Below are 25,868 nucleotides of genomic sequence, written 5' to 3' on the forward strand. Positions count from 1 at the left end.
ATTTTTGTCTGTTTTTATTTTATTTTTTCCTTCCATTGTATTTCATCCACTTTTTCATTTGAACTTCCTCATTATATTTACAATTTTATTTATTTATTTTATTTTATTTTTTCCTTCCGTTGTATTTCATTTAATTTTTTATTTTAACTTTGCTCATTGTATATACATTCTTTTTTAATTTTTTAATTTTATTTTTTTCTCTCCATTGTTTTTCATTTTTCTTTTACTTTAACGTTGCTCTTGTATTTACTTTTTCTTCAATATTTTTTCTTTCCTTTATTTTTTACAATTATTGTACTTCACCTGCTTTGTTATGGTAAGTTTCCTTTGATTTTACATTTTTGTTTATGTTTTTATTTTATTTTTTCCTTCCATTGTATTTCATCTACTTTTCATTTTAACTTCCTCATTGTATTTACAATTTTGTTTATTTATTTTATTTTATTTTTCCTTTTCTATTTTTTTCATCATATTGTACATCAGCTACTTTGTTATGGTAAGTTTCCTTTGATTTTACATTTTTGTTTATTTTTTTTATTTTATTTTTCCTTCCATTGTATTTCATCTAGTTTTTTTATTTTAACTTCCTCATTGTATTTACAATTTTGTTTATTTATTTTATTTTATTTTTTCCTTCCTTTGTATTTCATTCACTTTTTATTTTAACTTTGCTCATTGTATTTAAATTCTTTTTTAAATTTTTTTTATTTTATTTATTTATTTCCATTGTTTTTCATTTTCTCTTTTACTTTAACTTTGCTTTTATATTTACTTTTTCTTTGATTTTTTTCTTTCTTTTATTTTTTTTAATCATATTGTACTTCACCTTTTTTGTTATGGTAAGTTTCCTTTGATTTTACATTTTTGTCTATGTTTTTATTTTATTTTTTCCTTCCATTGTATTTCATCTAGTTTTTCATTTGAACTTCCTCATTATATTTACAATTTTATTTATTTATTTTATTTTATTTTTTCCTTCCGTTGTATTTCATTTAATTTTTTATTTTAACTTTGCTCATTGTATATACATTCTTTTTTAATTTTTAATTTTTTTTTCTTTCCATTGTTTTTCATTTTTCTTTTACTTTAACTTTGCTCTTGTATTTACTTTTTCTTCAATATTTTGTCTTTCCTTTATTTTTTACAATTATTGTACTTCACCTACTTTGTTATGGTAAGTTTCCTTTGATTTTACATTTTTGTTTATTTTTTTATTTTATTTTTTCCTTCCATTGTATTTCATCTAGTTTTTCATTTGAACTTCCTCATTATATTTACAGTTTTATTTATTCATTTTATTTTATTTTTTCCTTTTCTTCTATTTAATTTAATGTTTTATTTTAACTTTGCTCATTGTATATACATTCTTTTTTATTTTTTTATTTTATTTTTTTCTTCCATTGTTTTTCATTTTTCTTTTACTTTAACTTTGCTCTTGTATTTACCTTTTCTTCAATATTTTTTCTTTCCTTTATTTTTTACAATCATATTGTACTTCACCTACTTTGTTATGGTAAGTTTCCTTTGATTTTACATTTTTGTTTATGTTTTTATTTTATTTTTTCCTTCCATTGTATTTCATCTAGTTTTAAATTTTAACTTCCTCATTGTATTTACAATTTTGTTTATTTATTTTATTTTATTTTTCCTTTTCTATTTTTTTCATCATATTGTACATCAGCTACTTTGTTATGGTAAGTTTCCTTTGATTTTACATTTTTGTTTATTTTTTTTATTTTATTTTTCCTTCCATTGTATTTCATCTAGTTTTTTTATTTTAACTTCCTCATTGTATTTACAATTTTGTTTATTTATTTTATTTTATTTTTTCCTTCCTTTGTATTTCATTCACTTTTTATTTTAACTTTGCTCATTGTATTTACATTCTTTTTTAAATTTTTTTTATTTTATTTATTTATTTCCATTGTTTTTCATTTTCTCTTTTACTTTAACTTTGCTTTTATATTTACTTTTTCTTTGATTTTTTTCTTTCTTTTATTTTTTTTAATCATATTGTACTTCACCTTTTTTGTTATGGTAAGTTTCCTTTGATTTTACATTTTTGTCTATGTTTTTATTTTATTTTTTCCTTCCATTGTATTTCATCTAGTTTTTCATTTGAACTTCCTCATTATATTTACAATTTTATTTATTTATTTTATTTTATTTTTTCCTTCCGTTGTATTTCATTTAATTTTTTATTTTAACTTTGCTCATTGTATATACATTCTTTTTTAATTTTTAATTTTTTTTTCTTTCCATTGTTTTTCATTTTTCTTTTACTTTAACTTTGCTCTTGTATTTACTTTTTCTTCAATATTTTGTCTTTCCTTTATTTTTTACAATTATTGTACTTCACCTACTTTGTTATGGTAAGTTTCCTTTGATTTTACATTTTTGTTTATTTTTTTATTTTATTTTTTCCTTCCATTGTATTTCATCTAGTTTTTCATTTGAACTTCCTCATTATATTTACAGTTTTATTTATTCATTTTATTTTATTTTTTCCTTTTCTTCTATTTAATTTAATGTTTTATTTTAACTTTGCTCATTGTATATACATTCTTTTTTATTTTTTTATTTTATTTTTTTCTTCCATTGTTTTTCATTTTTCTTTTACTTTAACTTTGCTCTTGTATTTACCTTTTCTTCAATATTTTTTCTTTCCTTTATTTTTTACAATCATATTGTACTTCACCTACTTTGTTATGGTAAGTTTCCTTTGATTTTACATTTTTGTTTATGTTTTTATTTTATTTTTTCCTTCCATTGTATTTCATCTAGTTTTAAATTTTAACTTCCTCATTGTATTTACAATTTTGTCGATGTATTTTATTTTATTTTTCCTTTTCTATTTTTTTCATCATATTGTACATCAGCTACTTTGTTATGGTAAGTTTCCTTTGATTTTACAGTTTTGTTTTGTTTTTTTTTTTCCTTCCATTGTATTTCATCTAGTTTTTCATTTTAACTTCCTCATTGTATTTACAATTTTGTTAATTTATTTTATTTTATCTAATTTTTCCTTCCATTGTATTTCATTTAATTTTTTATTTTAACTTCGCTCATTGTATATACATTCTTTTTTAATTTTTTTATTTTATTTTTTCCTTCCATTGTATTTCATCTAGTTTTTCATTTTAACTTCCTCATTGTATTTACAATTTTGTTTATTTATTTTATTTTATTTTTCCTTTTCTATTTTTTTAATCATATTGTACTTCACCTTTTTTGTTATGGTAAGTTTCCTTTGATTTTACATTTTTGTCTATGTTTTTATTTTATTTTTTCCTTCCATTGTATTTCATCCACTTTTTCATTTGAACTTCCTCATTATATTTACAATTTTATTTATTTATTTTATTTTATTTTTTCCTTCCGTTGTATTTCATTTAATTTTTTATTTTAACTTTGCTCATTGTATATACATTCTTTTTTAATTTTTTAATTTTATTTTTTTCTTTCCATTGTTTTTCACTTTTTTTTTACTTTAACTTTGCTCTTGTATTTACCTTTTCTTCAATATTTTTTCTTTCCTTTATTTTTTACAATTATTGTACTTCACCTACTTTGTTATGGTAAGTTTCCTTTGATTTTACAGTTTTGTTTATTTTTTTTATTTTTTTTTCCTTCCATTGTATTTCATCTAGTTTTTCATTTTAACTTCCTCATTGTATTTACAATTTTGTTAATTTATTTTATTTTATCTAATTTTTCCTTCCATTGTATTTCATTTAATTTTTTATTTTAACTTTGCTCATTGTATATACATTCTTTTTTAATTTTTTTATTTTATTTTTTCCTTCCATTGTATTTCATCTAGTTTTTCATTTTAACTTCCTCATTGTATTTACAATTTTGTTTATTTATTTTATTTTATTTTTCCTTTTCTATTTTTTTAATCATATTGTACTTCACCTTTTTTGTTATGGTAAGTTTCCTTTGATTTTACATTTTTGTCTATGTTTTTATTTTATTTTTTCCTTCCATTGTATTTCATCCACTTTTTCATTTGAACTTCCTCATTATATTTACAATTTTATTTATTTATTTTATTTTATTTTTTCCTTCCTCTGTATTTCATTTAATTTTTTATTTTAACTTTGCTCATTGTATATACATTCTTTTTTAATTTTTTAATTTTATTTTTTTCTTTCCATTGTTTTTCACTTTTTTTTTACTTTAACTTTGCTCTTGTATTTACCTTTTCTTCAATATTTTTTCTTTCCTTTATTTTTTACAATTATTGTACTTCACCTACTTTGTTATGGTAAGTTTCCTTTGATTTTACAGTTTTGTTTATTTTTTTTATTTTTTTTTCCTTCCATTGTATTTCATCTAGTTTTTCATTTTAACTTCCTCATTGTATTTACAATTTTGTTAATTTATTTTATTTTATCTAATTTTTCCTTCCATTTTATTTCATTTAATTTTTTATTTTAACTTTGCTCATTGTATATACATTCTTTTTTAATTTTTTTATTTTATTTTTTCCTTCCATTGTATTTCATCTAGTTTTTCATTTTAACTTCCTCATTGTATTTACAATTTTGTTTATTTATTTTATTTTATTTTTCCTTTTCTATCTTTTTAATCATATTGTACTTCACCTTTTTTGTTATGGTAAGTTTCCTTTGATTTTACATTTTTGTCTATGTTTTTATTTTATTTTTTCCTTCCATTGTATTTCATCCACTTTTTCATTTGAACTTCCTCATTATATTTCCAATTTTATTTATTTATTTTATTTTATTTTTTCCTTCCTCTGTATTTCATTTAATTTTTTATTTTAACTTTGCTCATTGTATATACATTCTTTTTTAATTTTTTTATTTTATTTTTTTCTTTCCATTGTTTTTCACTTTTTTTTTTACTTTAACTTTGCTCTTGTATTTACCTTTTCTTCAATATTTTTTCTTTCCTTTATTTTTTACAATTATTGAACTTCACCTACTTTGTTATGGTAAGTTTCCTTTGATTTTACAGTTTTGTTTATTTTTTTTATTTTTTTTTCCTTCCATTGTATTTCATCTAGTTTTTCATTTTAACTTCCTCATTGTATTTACAATTTTGTTAATTTATTTTATTTTATCTAATTTTTCCTTCCATTTTATTTCATTTAATTTTTTATTTTAACTTTGCTCATTGTATATACATTCTTTTTTAATTTTTTTATTTTATTTTTTCCTTCCATTGTATTTCATCTAGTTTTTCATTTTAACTTCCTCATTGTATTTACAATTTTGTTTATTTATTTTATTTTATTTTTCCTTTTCTATCTTTTTAATCATATTGTACTTCACCTTTTTTGTTATGGTAAGTTTCCTTTGATTTTACATTTTTGTCTATGTTTTTATTTTATTTTTTCCTTCCATTGTATTTCATCCACTTTTTCATTTGAACTTCCTCATTATATTTCCAATTTTATTTATTTATTTTATTTTATTTTTTCCTTCCTCTGTATTTCATTTAATTTTTTATTTTAACTTTGCTCATTGTATATACATTCTTTTTTAATTTTTTTATTTTATTTTTTTCTTTCCATTGTTTTTCACTTTTTTTTTTACTTTAACTTTGCTCTTGTATTTACCTTTTCTTCAATATTTTTTCTTTCCTTTATTTTTTACAATTATTGAACTTCACCTACTTTGTTATGGTAAGTTTCCTTTGATTTTACAGTTTTGTTTATTTTTTTTATTTTTTTTTCCTTCCATTGTATTTCATCTAGTTTTTCATTTTAACTTCCTCATTGTATTTACAATTTTGTTAATTTATTTTATTTTATTTTTCCTTTTCTATTTTTTTCATCACATTTTACTTCATATTGTACTTTGTTATGGTAAGTTTCCTTTGATTTTACATTTTTGTCTATGTTTTTATTTTATTTTTTCCTTCCATTGTATTTCATCTAGTTTTTCATTTGAACTTCCTCATTATATTTACAGTTTTATTTATTTATTTTATTTTATTTTTTCCTTTTGTTGTATTTCATTTAATGTTTTATTTTAACTTTGCTCATTGTATATACATTCTTTTTTATTTTTTTATTTTATTTTTTCCTTCCATTGTTTTTCATTTTTCTTTTACTTTAACTTTGCTCTTGTATTTACCTTTTCTTCAATATTTTTTCTTTCCTTTATTTTTTACAATTATTGAACTTCACCTACTTTGTTATGGTAAGTTTCCTTTGATTTTACAGTTTTGTTTATTTTTTTTATTTTTTTTTCCTTCCATTGTATTTCATCTAGTTTTTCATTTTAACTTCCTCATTGTATTTACAATTTTGTTAATTTATTTTATTTTATTTTTCCTTTTCTATTTTTTTCATCACATTTTACTTCATATTGTACTTTGTTATGGTAAGTTTCCTTTGATTTTACATTTTTGTCTATGTTTTTATTTTATTTTTTCCTTCCATTGTATTTCATCTAGTTTTTCATTTGAACTTCCTCATTATATTTACAGTTTTATTTATTTATTTTATTTTATTTTTTCCTTTTGTTGTATTTCATTTAATGTTTTATTTTAACTTTGCTCATTGTATATACATTCTTTTTTATTTTTTTATTTTATTTTTTCCTTCCATTGTTTTTCATTTTTCTTTTACTTTAACTTTGCTCTTGTATTTACCTTTTCTTCAATATTTTTTCTTTCCTTTATTTTTTACAATCATATTGTACTTCACCTTTTTTGTTATGGTAAGTTTCCTTTGATTTTACATTTTTGTCTATGTTTTTATTTTATTTTTTCCTTCCATTGTATTTCATCTAGTTTTTCATTTGAACTTCCTCATTATATTTACAGTTTTATTTATTCATTTTATTTTATTTTTTCCTTTTGTTCTATTTAATTTAATGTTTTATTTTAACTTTGCTCATTGTATATACATTCTTTTTTAATTTTTTTATTTTATTTTTTTCTTCCATTGTTTTTCATTTTTCTTTTACTTTAACTTTGCTCTTGTATTTACCTTTTCTTCAATATTTTTTCTTTCCTTTATTTTTTACAATCATATTGTACTTCACCTACTTTGTTATGGTAAGTTTCCTTTGATTTTACATTTTTGTTTATGTTTTTATTTTATTTTTTCCTTCCATTGTATTTCATCTAGTTTTAAATTTTAACTTCCTCATTGTATTTACAATTTTGTCGATGTATTTTATTTTATTTTTCCTTTTCTATTTTTTTCATCATATTGTACATCAGCTACTTTGTTATGGTAAGTTTCCTTTGATTTTACAGTTTTGTTTTGTTTTTTTTTTCCTTCCATTGTATTTCATCTAGTTTTTCATTTTAACTTCCTCATTGTATTTACAATTTTGTTAATTTATTTTATTTTATCTAATTTTTCCTTCCATTGTATTTCATTTAATTTTTTATTTTAACTTTGCTCATTGTATATACATTCTTTTTTAATTTTTTTATTTTATTTTTTCCTTCCATTGTATTTCATCTAGTTTTTCATTTTAACTTCCTCATTGTATTTACAATTTTGTTTATTTATTTTATTTTATTTTTCCTTTTCTATTTTTTTAATCATATTGTAGTTCACCTTTTTTTTTATGGTAAGTTTCCTTTGATTTTACATTTTTGTCTATGTTTTTATTTTATTTTTTCCTTCCATTGTATTTCATCCACTTTTTCATTTGAACTTCCTCATTATATTTACAATTTTCTTTATTTATTTTATTTTATTTTTTCCTTCCGTTGTATTTCATTTAATTTTTTATTTTAAGTTTGCTCATTGTATATACATTCTTTTTTAATTTTTTAATTTTATTTTTTTCTTTCCATTGTTTTTCACTTTTTTTTTACTTTAACTTTGCTCTTGTATTTACCTTTTCTTCAATATTTTTTCTTTCCTTTATTTTTTACAATTATTGTACTTCACCTACTTTGTTATGGTAAGTTTCCTTTGATTTTACAGTTTTGTTTATTTTTTTTATTTTTTTTTCCTTCCATTGTATTTCATCTAGTTTTTCATTTTAACTTCCTCATTGTATTTACAATTTTGTGAATTTATTTTATTTTATCTAATTTTTCCTTCCATTGTATTTCATTTAATTTTTTATTTTAACTTTGCTCATTGTATATACATTCTTTTTTAATTTTTTTATTTTATTTTTTCCTTCCATTGTATTTCATCTAGTTTTTCATTTTAACTTCCTCATTGTATTTACAATTTTGTTTATTTATTTTATTTTATTTTTCCTTTTCTATTTTTTTAATCATATTGTACTTCACCTTTTTTGTTATGGTAAGTTTCCTTTGATTTTACATTTTTGTCTATGTTTTTATTTTATTTTTTCCTTCCATTGTATTTCATCCACTTTTTCATTTGAACTTCCTCATTATATTTACAATTTTATTTATTTATTTTATTTTATTTTTTCCTTCCGTTGTATTTCATTTAATTTTTTATTTTAACTTTGCTCATTGTATATACATTCTTTTTTAATTTTTTAATTTTATTTTTTTCTTTCCATTGTTTTTCACTTTTTTTTTACTTTAACTTTGCTCTTGTATTTACCTTTTCTTCAATATTTTTTCTTTCCTTTATTTTTTACAATTATTGTACTTCACCTACTTTGTTATGGTAAGTTTCCTTTGATTTTACAGTTTTGTTTATTTTTTTTATTTTTTTTCCTTCCATTGTATTTCATCTAGTTTTTCATTTTAACTTCCTCATTGTATTTACAATTTTGTTAATTTATTTTATTTTATTTTTCCTTTTCTATTTTTTTCATCACATTTTACTTCATATTGTACTTTGTTATGGTAAGTTTCCTTTGATTTTACATTTTTGTCTATGTTTTTATTTTATTTTTTCCTTCCATTGTATTTCATCTAGTTTTTCATTTGAACCTCCTCATTATATTTACAGTTTTATTTATTTATTTTATTTTATTTTTTCCTTTTGTTGTATTTCATTTAATGTTTTATTTTAACTTTGCTCATTGTATATACATTCTTTTTTATTTTTTTTATTTTATTTTTTCCTTCCATTGTTTTTCATTTTTCTTTTACTTTAACTTTGCTCTTGTATTTACCTTTTCTTCAATATTTTTTCTTTCCTTTATTTTTTACAATCATATTGTACTTCACCTTTTTTGTTATGGTAAGTTTCCTTTGATTTTACATTTTTGTCTATGTTTTTATTTTATTTTTTCCTTCCATTGTATTTCATCTAGTTTTTCATTTGAACTTCCTCATTATATTTACAGTTTTATTTATTCATTTTATTTTATTTTTTCCTTTTGTTCTATTTAATTTAATGTTTTATTTTAACTTTGCTCATTGTATATACATTCTTTTTTATTTTTTTTATTTTATTTTTTTCTTCCATTGTTTTTCATTTTTCTTTTACTTTAACTTTGCTCTTGTATTTACCTTTTCTTCAATATTTTTTCTTTCCTTTATTTTTTACAATCATATTGTACTTCACCTACTTTGTTATGGTAAGTTTCCTTTGATTTTACATTTTTGTCTATGTTTTTATTTTATTTTTTCCTTCCATTGTATTTCATCTAGTTTTAAATTTTAACTTCCTCATTGTATTTACAATTTTGTCGATGTATTTTATTTTATTTTTCCTTTTCTATTTTTTTCATCATATTGTACATCAGCTACTTTGTTATGGTAAGTTTCCTTTGATTTTACAGTTTTGTTTTGTTTTTTTTTTCCTTCCATTGTTTTTCATCTAGTTTTTCATTTTAACTTCCTCATTGTATTTACAATTTTGTTAATTTATTTTATTTTATCTAATTTTTCCTTCCATTGTATTTCATTTAATTTTTTATTTTAACTTTGCTCATTGTATATACATTCTTTTTTAATTTTTTTATTTTATTTTTTCCTTCCATTGTATTTCATCTAGTTTTTTATTTTAACTTCCTTATTGTATTTACAATTTTGTTTATTTATTTTATTTTATTTTTCCTTTTCTATTTTTTTAATCATATTGTAGTTCACCTTTTTTTTTATGGTAAGTTTCCTTTGATTTTACATTTTTGTCAATGTTTTTATTTTATTTTTTCCTTCCATTGTATTTCATCCACTTTTTCATTTGAACTTCCTCATTATATTTACAATTTTATTTATTTATTTTATTTTATTTTTTCCTTCCGTTGTATTTCATTTAATTTTTTATTTTAACTTTGCTCATTGTATATACATTCTTTTTTAATTTTTTAATTTTATTTTTTTCTTTCCATTGTTTTTCACTTTTTTTTTACTTTAACTTTGCTCTTGTATTTACCTTTTCTTCAATATTTTTTCTTTCCTTTATTTTTTACAATTATTGTACTTCACCTACTTTGTTATGGTAAGTTTCCTTTGATTTTACAGTTTTGTTTATTTTTTTTATTTTTTTTTCCTTCCATTGTATTTCATCTAGTTTTTCATTTTAACTTCCTCATTGTATTTACAATTTTGTGAATTTATTTTATTTTATCTAATTTTTCCTTCCATTGTATTTCATTTAATTTTTTATTTTAACTTTGCTCATTGTATATACATTCTTTTTTAATTTTTTTATTTTATTTTTTCCTTCCATTGTATTTCATCTAGTTTTTCATTTTAACTTCCTCATTGTATTTACAATTTTGTTTATTTATTTTATTTTATTTTTCCTTTTCTATTTTTTTAATCATATTGTACTTCACCTTTTTTGTTATGGTAAGTTTCCTTTGATTTTACATTTTTGTCTATGTTTTTATTTTATTTTTTCCTTCCATTGTATTTCATCCACTTTTTCATTTGAACTTCCTCATTATATTTACAATTTTATTTATTTATTTTATTTTATTTTTTCCTTCCGTTGTATTTCATTTAATTTTTTATTTTAACTTTGCTCATTGTATATACATTCTTTTTTAATTTTTTAATTTTATTTTTTTCTTTCCATTGTTTTTCACTTTTTTTTTACTTTAACTTTGCTCTTGTATTTACCTTTTCTTCAATATTTTTTCTTTCCTTTATTTTTTACAATTATTGTACTTCACCTACTTTGTTATGGTAAGTTTCCTTTGATTTTACAGTTTTGTTTATTTTTTTTATTTTTTTTTCCTTCCATTGTATTTCATCTAGTTTTTCATTTTAACTTCCTCATTGTATTTACAATTTTGTTAATTTATTTTATTTTATTTTTCCTTTTCTATTTTTTTCATCACATTTTACTTCATATTGTACTTTGTTATGGTAAGTTTCCTTTGATTTTACATTTTTGTCTATGTTTTTATTTTATTTTTTCCTTCCATTGTATTTCATCTAGTTTTTCATTTGAACTTCCTCATTATATTTACAGTTTTATTTATTTATTTTATTTTATTTTTTCCTTTTGTTGTATTTCATTTAATGTTTTATTTTAACTTTGCTCATTGTATATACATTCTTTTTTATTTTTTTTATTTTATTTTTTCCTTCCATTGTTTTTCATTTTTCTTTTACTTTAACTTTGCTCTTGTATTTACCTTTTCTTCAATATTTTTTCTTTCCTTTATTTTTTACAATCATATTGTACTTCACCTTTTTTGTTATGGTAAGTTTCCTTTGATTTTACATTTTTGTCTATGTTTTTATTTTATTTTTTCCTTCCATTGTATTTCATCTAGTTTTTCATTTGAACTTCCTAATTATATTTACAGTTTTATTTATTCATTTTATTTTATTTTTTCCTTTTGTTCTATTTAATTTAATGTTTTATTTTAACTTTGCTCATTGTATATACATTCTTTTTTATTTTTTTATTTTATTTTTTTCTTCCATTGTTTTTCATTTTTCTTTTACTTTAACTTTGCTCTTGTATTTACCTTTTCTTCAATATTTTTTCTTTCCTTTATTTTTTACAATTATTGAACTTCACCTACTTTGTTATGGTAAGTTTCCTTTGATTTTACAGTTTTGTTTATTTTTTTTATTTTTTTTTTCCTTCCATTGTATTTCATCTAGTTTTTCATTTTAACTTCCTCATTGTATTTACAATTTTGTTAATTTATTTTATTTTATTTTTCCTTTTCTATTTTTTTCATCACATTTTACTTCATATTGTACTTTGTTATGGTAAGTTTCCTTTGATTTTACATTTTTGTCTATGTTTTTATTTTATTTTTTCCTTCCATTGTATTTCATCTAGTTTTTCATTTGAACTTCCTCATTATATTTACAGTTTTATTTATTTATTTTATTTTATTTTTTCCTTTTGTTGTATTTCATTTAATGTTTTATTTTAACTTTGCTCATTGTATATACATTCTTTTTTATTTTTTTATTTTATTTTTTCCTTCCATTGTTTTTCATTTTTCTTTTACTTTAACTTTGCTCTTGTATTTACCTTTTCTTCAATATTTTTTCTTTCCTTTATTTTTTACAATCATATTGTACTTCACCTTTTTTGTTATGGTAAGTTTCCTTTGATTTTACATTTTTGTCTATGTTTTTATTTTATTTTTTCCTTCCATTGTATTTCATCTAGTTTTTCATTTGAACTTCCTCATTATATTTACAGTTTTATTTATTCATTTTATTTTATTTTTTCCTTTTGTTCTATTTAATTTAATGTTTTATTTTAACTTTGCTCATTGTATATACATTCTTTTTTAATTTTTTTTATTTTATTTTTTTCTTCCATTGTTTTTCATTTTTCTTTTACTTTAACTTTGCTCTTGTATTTACCTTTTCTTCAATATTTTTTCTTTCCTTTATTTTTTACAATCATATTGTACTTCACCTACTTTGTTATGGTAAGTTTCCTTTGATTTTACATTTTTGTTTATGTTTTTATTTTATTTTTTCCTTCCATTGTATTTCATCTAGTTTTAAATTTTAACTTCCTCATTGTATTTACAATTTTGTCGATGTATTTTATTTTATTTTTCCTTTTCTATTTTTTTCATCATATTGTACATCAGCTACTTTGTTATGGTAAGTTTCCTTTGATTTTACAGTTTTGTTTTGTTTTTTTTTTCCTTCCATTGTATTTCATCTAGTTTTTCATTTTAACTTCCTCATTGTATTTACAATTTTGTTAATTTATTTTATTTTATCTAATTTTTCCTTCCATTGTATTTCATTTAATTTTTTATTTTAACTTTGCTCATTGTATATACATTCTTTTTTAATTTTTTTATTTTATTTTTTCCTTCCATTGTATTTCATCTAGTTTTTCATTTTAACTTCCTCATTGTATTTACAATTTTGTTTATTTATTTTATTTTATTTTTCCTTTTCTATTTTTTTAATCATATTGTAGTTCACCTTTTTTTTTATGGTAAGTTTCCTTTGATTTTACATTTTTGTCTATGTTTTTATTTTATTTTTTCCTTCCATTGTATTTCATCCACTTTTTCATTTGAACTTCCTCATTATATTTACAATTTTCTTTATTTATTTTATTTTATTTTTTCCTTCCGTTGTATTTCATTTAATTTTTTATTTTAAGTTTGCTCATTGTATATACATTCTTTTTTAATTTTTTAATTTTATTTTTTTCTTTCCATTGTTTTTCACTTTTTTTTTACTTTAACTTTGCTCTTGTATTTACCTTTTCTTCAATATTTTTTCTTTCCTTTATTTTTTACAATTATTGTACTTCACCTACTTTGTTATGGTAAGTTTCCTTTGATTTTACAGTTTTGTTTATTTTTTTTATTTTTTTTTCCTTCCATTGTATTTCATCTAGTTTTTCATTTTAACTTCCTCATTGTATTTACAATTTTGTGAATTTATTTTATTTTATCTAATTTTTCCTTCCATTGTATTTCATTTAATTTTTTATTTTAACTTTGCTCATTGTATATACATTCTTTTTTAATTTTTTTATTTTATTTTTTCCTTCCATTGTATTTCATCTAGTTTTTCATTTTAACTTCCTCATTGTATTTACAATTTTGTTTATTTATTTTATTTTATTTTTCCTTTTCTATTTTTTTAATCATATTGTACTTCACCTTTTTTGTTATGGTAAGTTTCCTTTGATTTTACATTTTTGTCTATGTTTTTATTTTATTTTTTCCTTCCATTGTATTTCATCCACTTTTTCATTTGAACTTCCTCATTATATTTACAATTTTCTTTATTTATTTTATTTTATTTTTTCCTTCCGTTGTATTTCATTTAATTTTTTATTTTAACTTTGCTCATTGTATATACATTCTTTTTTAATTTTTTAATTTTATTTTTTTCTTTCCATTGTTTTTCACTTTTTTTTTACTTTAACTTTGCTCTTGTATTTACCTTTTCTTCAATATTTTTTCTTTCCTTTATTTTTTACAATTATTGTACTTCACCTACTTTGTTATGGTAAGTTTCCTTTGATTTTACAGTTTTGTTTATTTTTTTTATTTTTTTTTCCTTCCATTGTATTTCATCTAGTTTTTCATTTTAACTTCCTCATTGTATTTACAATTTTGTGAATTTATTTTATTTTATCTAATTTTTCCTTCCATTGTATTTCATTTAATTTTTTATTTTAACTTTGCTCATTGTATATACATTCTTTTTTAATTTTTTTATTTTATTTTTTCCTTCCATTGTATTTCATCTAGTTTTTCATTTTAACTTCCTCATTGTATTTACAATTTTGTTTATTTATTTTATTTTATTTTTCCTTTTCTATTTTTTTAATCATATTGTACTTCACCTTTTTTGTTATGGTAAGTTTCCTTTGATTTTACATTTTTGTCTATGTTTTTATTTTATTTTTTCCTTCCATTGTATTTCATCCACTTTTTCATTTGAACTTCCTCATTATATTTACAATTTTCTTTATTTATTTTATTTTATTTTTTCCTTCCGTTGTATTTCATTTAATTTTTTATTTTAACTTTGCTCATTGTATATACATTCTTTTTTAATTTTTTAATTTTATTTTTTTCTTTCCATTGTTTTTCACTTTTTTTTTACTTTAACTTTGCTCTTGTATTTACCTTTTCTTCAATATTTTTTCTTTCCTTTATTTTTTACAATTATTGTACTTCACCTACTTTGTTATGGTAAGTTTCCTTTGATTTTACAGTTTTGTTTATTTTTTTTATTTTTTTTTCCTTCCATTGTATTTCATCTAGTTTTTCATTTTAACTTCCTCATTGTATTTACAATTTTGTTAATTTATTTTATTTTATTTTTCCTTTTCTATTTTTTTCATCACATTTTACTTCATATTGTACTTTGTTATGGTAAGTTTCCTTTGATTTTACATTTTTGTCTATGTTTTTATTTTATTTTTTCCTTCCATTGTATTTCATCTAGTTTTTCATTTGAACTTCCTCATTATATTTACAGTTTTATTTATTTATTTTATTTTATTTTTTCCTTTTGTTGTATTTCATTTAATGTTTTATTTTAACTTTGCTCATTGTATATACATTCTTTTTTATTTTTTTTATTTTATTTTTTCCTTCCATTGTTTTTCATTTTTCTTTTACTTTAACTTTGCTCTTGTATTTACCTTTTCTTCAATATTTTTTCTTTCCTTTATTTTTTACAATCATATTGTACTTCACCTTTTTTGTTATGGTAAGTTTCCTTTGATTTTACATTTTTGTCTATGTTTTTATTTTATTTTTTCCTTCCATTGTATTTCATCTAGTTTTTCATTTGAACTTCCTAATTATATTTACAGTTTTATTTATTCATTTTATTTTATTTTTTCCTTTTGTTCTATTTAATTTAATGTTTTATTTTAACTTTGCTCATTGTATATACATTCTTTTTTATTTTTTTTATTTTATTTTTTCCTTCCATTGTTTTTCATTTTTCTTTTACTTTAACTTTGCTCTTGTATTTACCTTTTCTTCAATATTTTTTCTTTCCTTTATTTTTTACAATCATATTGTACTTCACCTTTTTTGTTATGGTAAGTTTCCTTTGATTTTACATTTTTGTCTATGTTTTTATTTTATTTTTTCCTTCCATTGTATTTCATCTAGTTTTTCATTTGAACTTCCTCATTATATTTACAGTTTTATTTATTCATTTTATTTTATTTTTTCCTTTTGTTCTATTTAATTTAATGTTTTATTTTAACTTTGCTCATTGTATATACATTCTTTTTTATTTTTTTTATTTTATTTTTTTCTTCCATTGTTTTTCATTTTTCTTTTACTTTAACTTTGCTCTTGTATTTACCTTTTCTTCAATATTTTTTCTTTCCTTTATTTTTTACAATCATATTGTACTTCACCTACTTTGTTATGGTAAGTTTCCTTTGATTTTACATTTTTGTCTATGTTTTTATTTTATTTTTTCCTTCCATTGTATTTCATCTAGTTTTAAATTTTAACTTCCTCATTGTATTTACAATTTTGTCGATGTATTTTATTTTATTTTTCCTTTTCTATTTTTTTCATCATATTGTACATCAGCTACTTTGTTATGGTAAGTTTCCTTTGATTTTACAGTTTTGTTTTGTTTTTTTTTTCCTTCCATTGTTTTTCATCTAGTTTTTCATTTTAACTTCCTCATTGTATTTACAATTTTGTTAATTTATTTTATTTTATCTAATTTTTCCTTCCATTGTATTTCATTTAATTTTTTATTTTAACTTTGCTCATTGTATATACATTCTTTTTTAATTTTTTTATTTTATTTTTTCCTTCCATTGTATTTCATCTAGTTTTTTATTTTAACTTCCTTATTGTATTTACAATTTTGTTTATTTATTTTATTTTATTTTTCCTTTTCTATTTTTTTAATCATATTGTAGTTCACCTTTTTTTTTATGGTAAGTTTCCTTTGATTTTACATTTTTGTCAATGTTTTTATTTTATTTTTTCCTTCCATTGTATTTCATCCACTTTTTCATTTGAACTTCCTCATTATATTTACAATTTTATTTATTTATTTTATTTTATTTTTTCCTTCCGTTGTATTTCATTTAATTTTTTATTTTAACTTTGCTCATTGTATATACATTCTTTTTTAATTTTTTAATTTTATTTTTTTCTTTCCATTGTTTTTCACTTTTTTTTTACTTTAACTTTGCTCTTGTATTTACCTTTTCTTCAATATTTTTTCTTTCCTTTATTTTTTACAATTATTGTACTTCACCTACTTTGTTATGGTAAGTTTCCTTTGATTTTACAGTTTTGTTTATTTTTTTTATTTTTTTTTCCTTCCATTGTATTTCATCTAGTTTTTCATTTTAACTTCCTCATTGTATTTACAATTTTGTGAATTTATTTTATTTTATCTAATTTTTCCTTCCATTGTATTTCATTTAATTTTTTATTTTAACTTTGCTCATTGTATATACATTCTTTTTTAATTTTTTTATTTTATTTTTTCCTTCCATTGTATTTCATCTAGTTTTTCATTTTAACTTCCTCATTGTATTTACAATTTTGTTTATTTATTTTATTTTATTTTTCCTTTTCTATTTTTTTAATCATATTGTACTTCACCTTTTTTGTTATGGTAAGTTTCCTTTGATTTTACATTTTTGTCTATGTTTTTATTTTATTTTTTCCTTCCATTGTATTTCATCCACTTTTTCATTTGAACTTCCTCATTATATTTACAATTTTATTTATTTATTTTATTTTATTTTTTCCTTCCGTTGTATTTCATTTAATTTTTTATTTTAACTTTGCTCATTGTATATACATTCTTTTTTAATTTTTTAATTTTATTTTTTTCTTTCCATTGTTTTTCACTTTTTTTTTACTTTAACTTTGCTCTTGTATTTACCTTTTCTTCAATATTTTTTCTTTCCTTTATTTTTTACAATTATTGTACTTCACCTACTTTGTTATGGTAAGTTTCCTTTGATTTTACAGTTTTGTTTATTTTTTTTATTTTTTTTTCCTTCCATTGTATTTCATCTAGTTTTTCATTTTAACTTCCTCATTGTATTTACAATTTTGTTAATTTATTTTATTTTATTTTTCCTTTTCTATTTTTTTCATCACATTTTACTTCATATTGTACTTTGTTATGGTAAGTTTCCTTTGATTTTACATTTTTGTCTATGTTTTTATTTTATTTTTTCCTTCCATTGTATTTCATCTAGTTTTTCATTTGAACTTCCTCATTATATTTACAGTTTTATTTATTTATTTTATTTTATTTTTTCCTTTTGTTGTATTTCATTTAATGTTTTATTTTAACTTTGCTCATTGTATATACATTCTTTTTTATTTTTTTTATTTTATTTTTTCCTTCCATTGTTTTTCATTTTTCTTTTACTTTAACTTTGCTCTTGTATTTACCTTTTCTTCAATATTTTTTCTTTCCTTTATTTTTTACAATCATATTGTACTTCACCTTTTTTGTTATGGTAAGTTTCCTTTGATTTTACATTTTTGTCTATGTTTTTATTTTATTTTTTCCTTCCATTGTATTTCATCTAGTTTTTCATTTGAACTTCCTAATTATATTTACAGTTTTATTTATTCATTTTATTTTATTTTTTCCTTTTGTTCTATTTAATTTAATGTTTTATTTTAACTTTGCTCATTGTATATACATTCTTTTTTATTTTTTTATTTTATTTTTTTCTTCCATTGTTTTTCATTTTTCTTTTACTTTAACTTTGCTCTTGTATTTACCTTTTCTTCAATATTTTTTCTTTCCTTTATTTTTTACAATCATATTGTACTTCACCTACTTTGTTATGGTAAGTTTCCTTTGATTTTACCTTTTTTTTTATGTTTTTATTTTATTTTTTCCTTCCATTGTATTTCATCTAGTTTTTCATTTTAACTTCCTCATTGTATTTACAATTTTTTGATTTATTTTATTTTATTTTTCCTTTTCTATTTTTTTCATCATATTGTACATCAGCTACTTTGTTATGGTAAGTTTCCTTTGATTTTACATTTTTGTTTATTTTTTTTATTTTATTTTTCCTTCCATTGTATTTCATCTAGTTTTTTATTTTATTTTAACTTCCTCATTGTATTTACAATTTTGTTTATTTATTTTTTTTTATTTTTTCCTTCCTTTGTATTTCATTCACTTTTTATTTTAACTTTGCTCATTGTATTTACATTCTTTTTTTAATTTTTTAATTTTATTTATTTATTTCCATTGTTTTTCATTTTCTCTTATACTTTAACTTTGCTTTTATATTCACTTTTTCTTCGATTTTTTTCTTTCCTTTAGTTTTTTTTAATCATATTGTACTTCACCTATTTTGTTATGGTAAGTTTCCTTTGATTTTACGTTTTTGTTCATGTTTCTATTTTATTTTTTCCTTCCATTGTATTTCATCTAGTTTTTCATTTGAACTTCCTCATTATATCTACAATTTTATTTATTTTATTTTATTTTTTCCTTCTGTTCTATTTCATTTAATGTTTTATTTTAACTTTGCTCATTGTATTTATATTCTTTTTTTAATTTTTTAATTTTATTTTCTTTCCATTGTTTTTCATTTTGTCTTTTACTTTAACTTTGCTCTTCTATTTACTTTTTTTTTCAAATGTATGGTCTTTCCTTGATTTTTTATCATATTGTACTTCACCTACTTTGTTATGGTAAGTTTCTTTTGATTTTACATTTTTGTTTATTTTTTTATTTTATTTTTTCCTTCCATTGTATTTCATCTAGTTTTTCATTTTAACTTCCTCATTGTATTTACAATTTTGTTTATTTATTTTATTTTATTTTTCCTTTTCTATTTTTTTAATCATATTGTACTTCACCTACTTTGTTATGGTAAGTTTCCTTAGATTTGACATTTTTGTTTATTTTTCTATTTTATTTTTTCCTTCAATTGTATTTCATCTAGTTTTTTTATTTTAACCTCCTCATTGTATTTACAATTTTGTTTATTTATTTCATTTTATTTTTCCTTCCGTTGTATTTCATTTAATTTTTTATTTTAACTTTGCTCATTGTATTTACATTCTTTTTTAAATTTTTTAAATTTATTTTTTACATTCCATTGTTTTTCATGTTCTCTTTTATATTAACTTTGCTCTTATATTTACTTTTTCTTTGATATTATTTCTTTCCTTTATTTTTTTTAATCATATTGTACTTCACCTACTCTATGTTAAGTTTCCTTTGATTTTACATTTTTGTTTATTTTTTTATTTTATTTTTCCTTTTCTATTTTTTGATCATATTGTACATCAGCTACTTTGTCATGGTAAGTTTCCTTTGATTTTATATTTTTGTTAATTTTTTTATTGAATTCCTTCCATTGTATTTCATCTAATTTTTCACTTTAACCTCCTCATTGTATTTACAATTTTGTTTTTTTGGTTTTTTTTCCTTTCGTTGTATTTCATTTAATTTTTTATTTTAACTTTGCTCATTGTATTTACATTCTTTTTTAATTCTTTAATTTTATTTTTTCTCTCCATTGTTTTTCATTATCTCTTTTACTTCAACATTGCTTTTGTATTTACTTTTTCTTAGATATTTTGTCTTTCCTTTATTTTTTAATCATATTGTACTTCACCTACTTTGTTATGGTAAGTTTCCTTTGATTTTACATTTTTATTTATTTTTTTATTTTATTTTTTCCTTCCATTGTATTTCATCTAGTGTTTTCATTTTAACTTCCTCATTGTATTTACAATTTTGTTTATTTATTTTATTGTGATTTTGCCTTCCGTTGTATTTCATGTAATTTTTTACTTTAACTTTGCTCATTGTATTTACATTCTTTTTTAATTTTTTAATCTTATTTTTTTCTTTCCATTGTTTTTCATTTTCTCTTTTACTTTAACTTTGTTCTTGTATTTACTTTTTCTTCGATATTTTTTCTTTCCTTTATTTTTTTCAATCATATTGTACTTCACCTACTTTGTTATGGTAAGTTTCCTTTGATTTTACATTTTTGTGTATTTTTTTATTTTTTCCTTCCATTGTATTTCATCTAGTTTTTTATTTTAATTTCCTCATTATATTTACAATTTTAATTTATTTTATTTTATTTTTCCTTCCATTGTATTTCATTTAATTTTTTATTTCAACTTTGCTCATTGTATTTACATTCTTTTTTAATTTTTTAATTTTATTTTATTTCTTTTCATTGTTTTTCATTTTCTCTTTTACTTTAACTTTGCTCTTGTCTTTACTTTTTCTTCCAAAATTTGATTTTACATTTTTGTTTTTGTTTTTTTGTTTTTTTTCCTTCCATTGTATTTCATTTAGTTTTTTCATTTTAACTCCCTCATTGTATTTACAATTTTGTTTATTTATTTTTATTTCATTTTTTCCTCCCATTGTATTTCTTTTTTTATTTTAACTTTCTTTTTGTATTTACATTCTTTTTTCTTTCAATTGTCTTTCATTTTTCCTTTTACTTTAACTTTGCTCTTGTATTTATTTTTTCTTCAACCTATTTTCTTTCTTTTTTGATTTAATGTTTTTTCTTTCATTGTACTTCATTTAATTTCTTATTTTTAAGTTTCCTTTTGTTTTTAGTTGTTTGAATTTTAATTTCATTTTAATTCTTTTTTGTCCATTGTATTTCATTTTACTTAAATTTAACTCTTGTTTTTATGTTTTTTGTTTAATGTTTTGTCATTTTAATATCTTTCTTTTCCATTGTATTTCATTTAGATTTTTACCTTTACTTTTCTTTGATGTTACTTTTTCATCACTTTATTTTATTTTAGATTTTATTTTTTCTTTCCACTGTCCTGTTTCATTTAGTATTCAATTTTACCTTTCATATTGTATTTACTTTGTTGTTTCTTATTTCATTTCAGTATTTTTTTCCATTGTATTTCATTAAGCTTTTGACTTTAACTTTACTTTTGTATTTACTTTTCAATTTATTTTTTTCTTTTTCTTCCTTTCATTGCACTTCATTTAATCACATATTTTAAGTTTCCTTTTGTTTGAGTTTTTTTTTAATAATTTATTTTTTTCATTTTACTATCTTAGTTTTCCATTCTATTTCATTTATTTTTTTCGTCCAATTGATTTTTTTCAGTTTTTATTTTATTTTTTTCTTTACATTGTATTTCATTTAGATTTTTACCTGAACTTTTCTTTTGTAGGCTATTTACTCTTCCTTCCATAAATTATTTTCTTTCATTTTTTTATTTTATTTTCTCTTGTCTTTTTTCATTGTCCTTCTTTTACTCCCTTGTTTTATTCCATTGTATTTATTCAGTTTTTCATTTTAACTTTCCTTATTGTATTTACATTTTTGTTAATTTTTTCCCTTTTTAATTGTTTTTCTTTCCATTGTACTTCATTTCATTTTGTACTTTAACTTTCCTCTTGTATTTACTTTTTCTTCAATGTATTTTCTTTTCATTATGATTTTATGATCTTTTTTCCTGACATTGTACTTCATTTAAGTTCTCATTTTAAGTTTCCTATTCTTTTTACCTTTGTGTTCACAGTTTATTATCTTTCTTTTTTGATGTCATATTTTTTATCTCTATTGTATTTCAGTTTTAGTTTAGTTTTTTACTTAAGCTTCCTTTGCATTGACTTTTTCAATCTTTTTCCCCATTTGATTTAATTTTCTTGCTGTCATTGTACTTCATTTAATTTCTTATTTTAAGTTTTGCTTTGCTTTTGCTGTTTTGTTTAACTTTTTGTTATTTTAGTATCTTCCCTTTCCGTTGTATTTTCTTTAGTACTTACCTTAACTTTCTTTCCATTGTGCTTGATTGTAATTTTAAAAAATCTTTATTGTATTTTCTTTTTCCTCAATTTATTAATTCATTTTTCATTTTGATTGTTCTCTTTTCATTTTATGTCACTTGGTATCTAATTTCAATTCCTCATTTAATTTGATTTTCTCCTCTTATTTTTCCTATATAATTTTTTATTTGAATTGTTTTTTCTGTTGTTTTTTTATTTTAATTATCTTTATCATTTACTTTTTCTTCAGTTCATTATTTTCTTTCTTATTTTATATTATTTCTTTCACTGTATTTCATTGTAATACTTATTTTAGGTTTCCTTAATGTATTTACATTTTGCTTTAATTTTTGTATTATCATTCTGTTTTGGGTTTTTTTAAGTATTTTTTTTATTATGTTTTCCCATCACTTTGTGGTGATGGGGAAACATAATTTCAGCACAAGTTAGGGTAGAGGAGAGAAGAAAGAAGTGACGAGATGAGAAGAAAGGGTTGAAAAAATATAAGTATGTGAACCCACTCATGAGAAAGTTATGTTCTTATGTACCTGTTCACACAATGTATGAGTCCATATAATGAAAGTATGATTATTTCACTTTAGTGTAAGTTAGCTGAGAACCCTTGGGAACCCTTACCACAAATCCTCCACTTCCAAAATGGAGGATTTGTGGTAATGTATACAAGTCTCTCATCTCTCTCCATCTTATGCCCTCTTATGACCACATGCATGAACTTTGTAGGGTTTCTGTTCTTTCTCTCATAACCTCATATACAATGAGCGGTTTTCAGTGATTCTTTAATATATAAATATTCTTTAATTATTGGTGTAATCATTGTGACAATCCTCTTCAGGGATTATGTTTGTTATTCACAATGGAAATAAAATATTAAGATTAGATTAGATTAGAAGTTATTCCAACTTGTCAATGCCATTGACATCAGTTGTCATAGGTTGATGTTTTCAAATTTGATATAGGATTGTTGCTGATAGGAATTTTTTAGATGTTTTTTCATATTACTATTCAGCCACATAGCTGTCGTTGTTAATTACTTATCTAATAAAGTAACCATATTTACCCCATTATATCTACCACCAAACCTGACAAATATCATGTGCATAAAGATGAATTTTTAGACATGTTAGAAACTGAATTGTAAGGGAGTAGTCTTTGCACACCTGTAAACAGACAAGTGCGTTTAGGAGCAATGGTTCAAGAATTATTGAATTCTGAGCATTCTGAAGGAAGTCTCGTTAGTGTTCAATGTTTTTTCCCACTTTTTCTTAACAGTGAGCTGACCAAACGAAGAAAACTCTGAACTGCCACTGAAAGTACAATCAAGAGACCCATGAATATCCACAATTATTTTGGCATGACCAAACCATGCAAAAAATAAAAGTAAAATAAAGAAAAAGTAAAAAGAGATGAACTGTCTCACTTTTGTTTTAAAGGTTTATGTTTTACCTAATATTTTCACCTTTTCCATTGATTTAATACAATTTTGTATGTTGGAATATCAAAAGGCAATACTGGTAGACTTTATTTTCATATTATTATATTTTGCACAGAGGACTTGGTATAATTTTAAACCTTGTACCAGCAATGCAAAAATATTTCTGGTGCAACCCAATTTCCAAATCCTAACTTAATTTAAATAATGGATTGGTTGGGGAAAATTGTTGAACCCCGAATGAAGCCATATTAAAACCTTTGGGTGCACTCAAAATTACATAATAGCCAAATCATGGTTCTTTTTCAAAGTTCTGTAGAAATCAACATTTTGGAGCATGGACTGTGTATCATCTGGCTGCAGACTCTAAATGATGTCACAAGCAAGATGTCAGCTCCCAGAAACAAGATATTTTGGGGATGTCATGCAAGATGGTGACCTGTGCAGATGATATCTTTTAAGCTCTTAGACATTTACCGAGTACCAGATGTTTTAAATGATGCATTTGTATGTTATTTATAGAAGGTAGGCTTGCACTACTGAACAAAATACAAAACAAAGGGTTTAACCACATCAGAGTCAGTGAACCTAGCTTACAAACTGTTAGCTTGGGAAAAAAAAGAAAAAAGTTTTGCCGGCAACAAAATGTGCGCTAAATGTCAAAGAGAGACGCAAGGAATGGGAAAAAAGAGGGTCTGAGAATGGATTTGAATCCTGAGCCTTAAGTATCTGGAGGAACTGGAAAAGCAAAGAAAGAGCTGGTTAGTCTACTTCCAGCTCATCCTCCTCCAGAGCATGGTCCCTGCCAGCTTCCTGCGTCACACTCACACCACCCTTGACCTTCTTTGCAGCCTGCCATCCAGGTCCTTGTATTTAGGATCTCCTTGAATACTATAGATAGCCATGGTGTATGAGGGATAGCTGTTGTTTCTCCATATGGGCCACTCTTCTATGTAACTGTAACCAATGCAGTCACTGACTTTGGCCATGTAAAGCTTGTGTAGCAGGTCAGAATCTTTGGGGATGTGTGGGACCATCCACTGTGAGGAACTGTGATCATCATGGGACCAACAGTGCCATTAAGCCCTATGACAATAATAATTCACTGTAATTCAGTTGGGGAACTCAGGTAAATCATAACTTAGGCGAGAGAAAAATCAATTAAATCAATTAATGCCTTGAGCTTGTTTTCTTTACCAGACTGTTCTCTTCTTTAACAATAGGATGTGAATGAATCTGTCAGGAACACTATGTAATGATGAATGTTTGTGCATTGGCTGTTCCTGTTTGTTTCTCTCCTAAATGATGACAAATGAGCTTCACTTCACTTCACTTTTTGTCTTTCAGATAATTCACATATACACGCATAAGCATCTCACACAGAGAATAAACTCATACATTCAAATCATACATATATCAACACTTATGGGCAAAAGTATGAAGATATTTTGGATTTGAGAGGAAAGCTATACAGGATTTGATATATTATTATGTTTATTATTAATAAATAAATTAAGCTAAATCTCTCAAGAATTAAATTAATAAGAAAAAAGAAATTGAGACTGAGTAAAAATAATGTCACGAGTAAAAATAATGTCACATGATGCAAGTAAATAAACTTTACAAACAAACCGTTGTACTGTCAGACAAAAGGCAGATGTGCATACTCACAGCAGTAAAGCAGGTGTAGCAGCCTAAATTATATCTTGAGTTTCATGTCTTTAGGTGCACAAAATACTTAATTGCTCTAAAAATGTTGTTACTTTAATTAACTATACAATAGACTCTTGTATAGAATTATAATTTTTCAGTTATTTTCATTCATTCTAAATTTATCTATTTTTTTCTTGGTAGTTTGTTC

The 25,868-nt window shown here is 21.4% G+C and overlaps 1 protein-coding gene across 1 annotated transcript in view; it reads left to right on the plus strand.

Moving 5' to 3' along the window:
* The window catches only part of LOC121900365 (divergent protein kinase domain 1A-like), a 52,453-nt gene that overhangs the window by 7,280 nt on the left and 19,305 nt on the right, over positions 1-25,868 (plus strand). The gene's annotated exons all lie outside the window — the stretch shown is intronic.

The sequence above is a fragment of the Thunnus maccoyii genome, chromosome 7 (assembly GCF_910596095.1).
Source record: "Thunnus maccoyii chromosome 7, fThuMac1.1, whole genome shotgun sequence".
In the NCBI taxonomy this organism is placed as follows: domain Eukaryota; kingdom Metazoa; phylum Chordata; class Actinopteri; order Scombriformes; family Scombridae; genus Thunnus; species Thunnus maccoyii.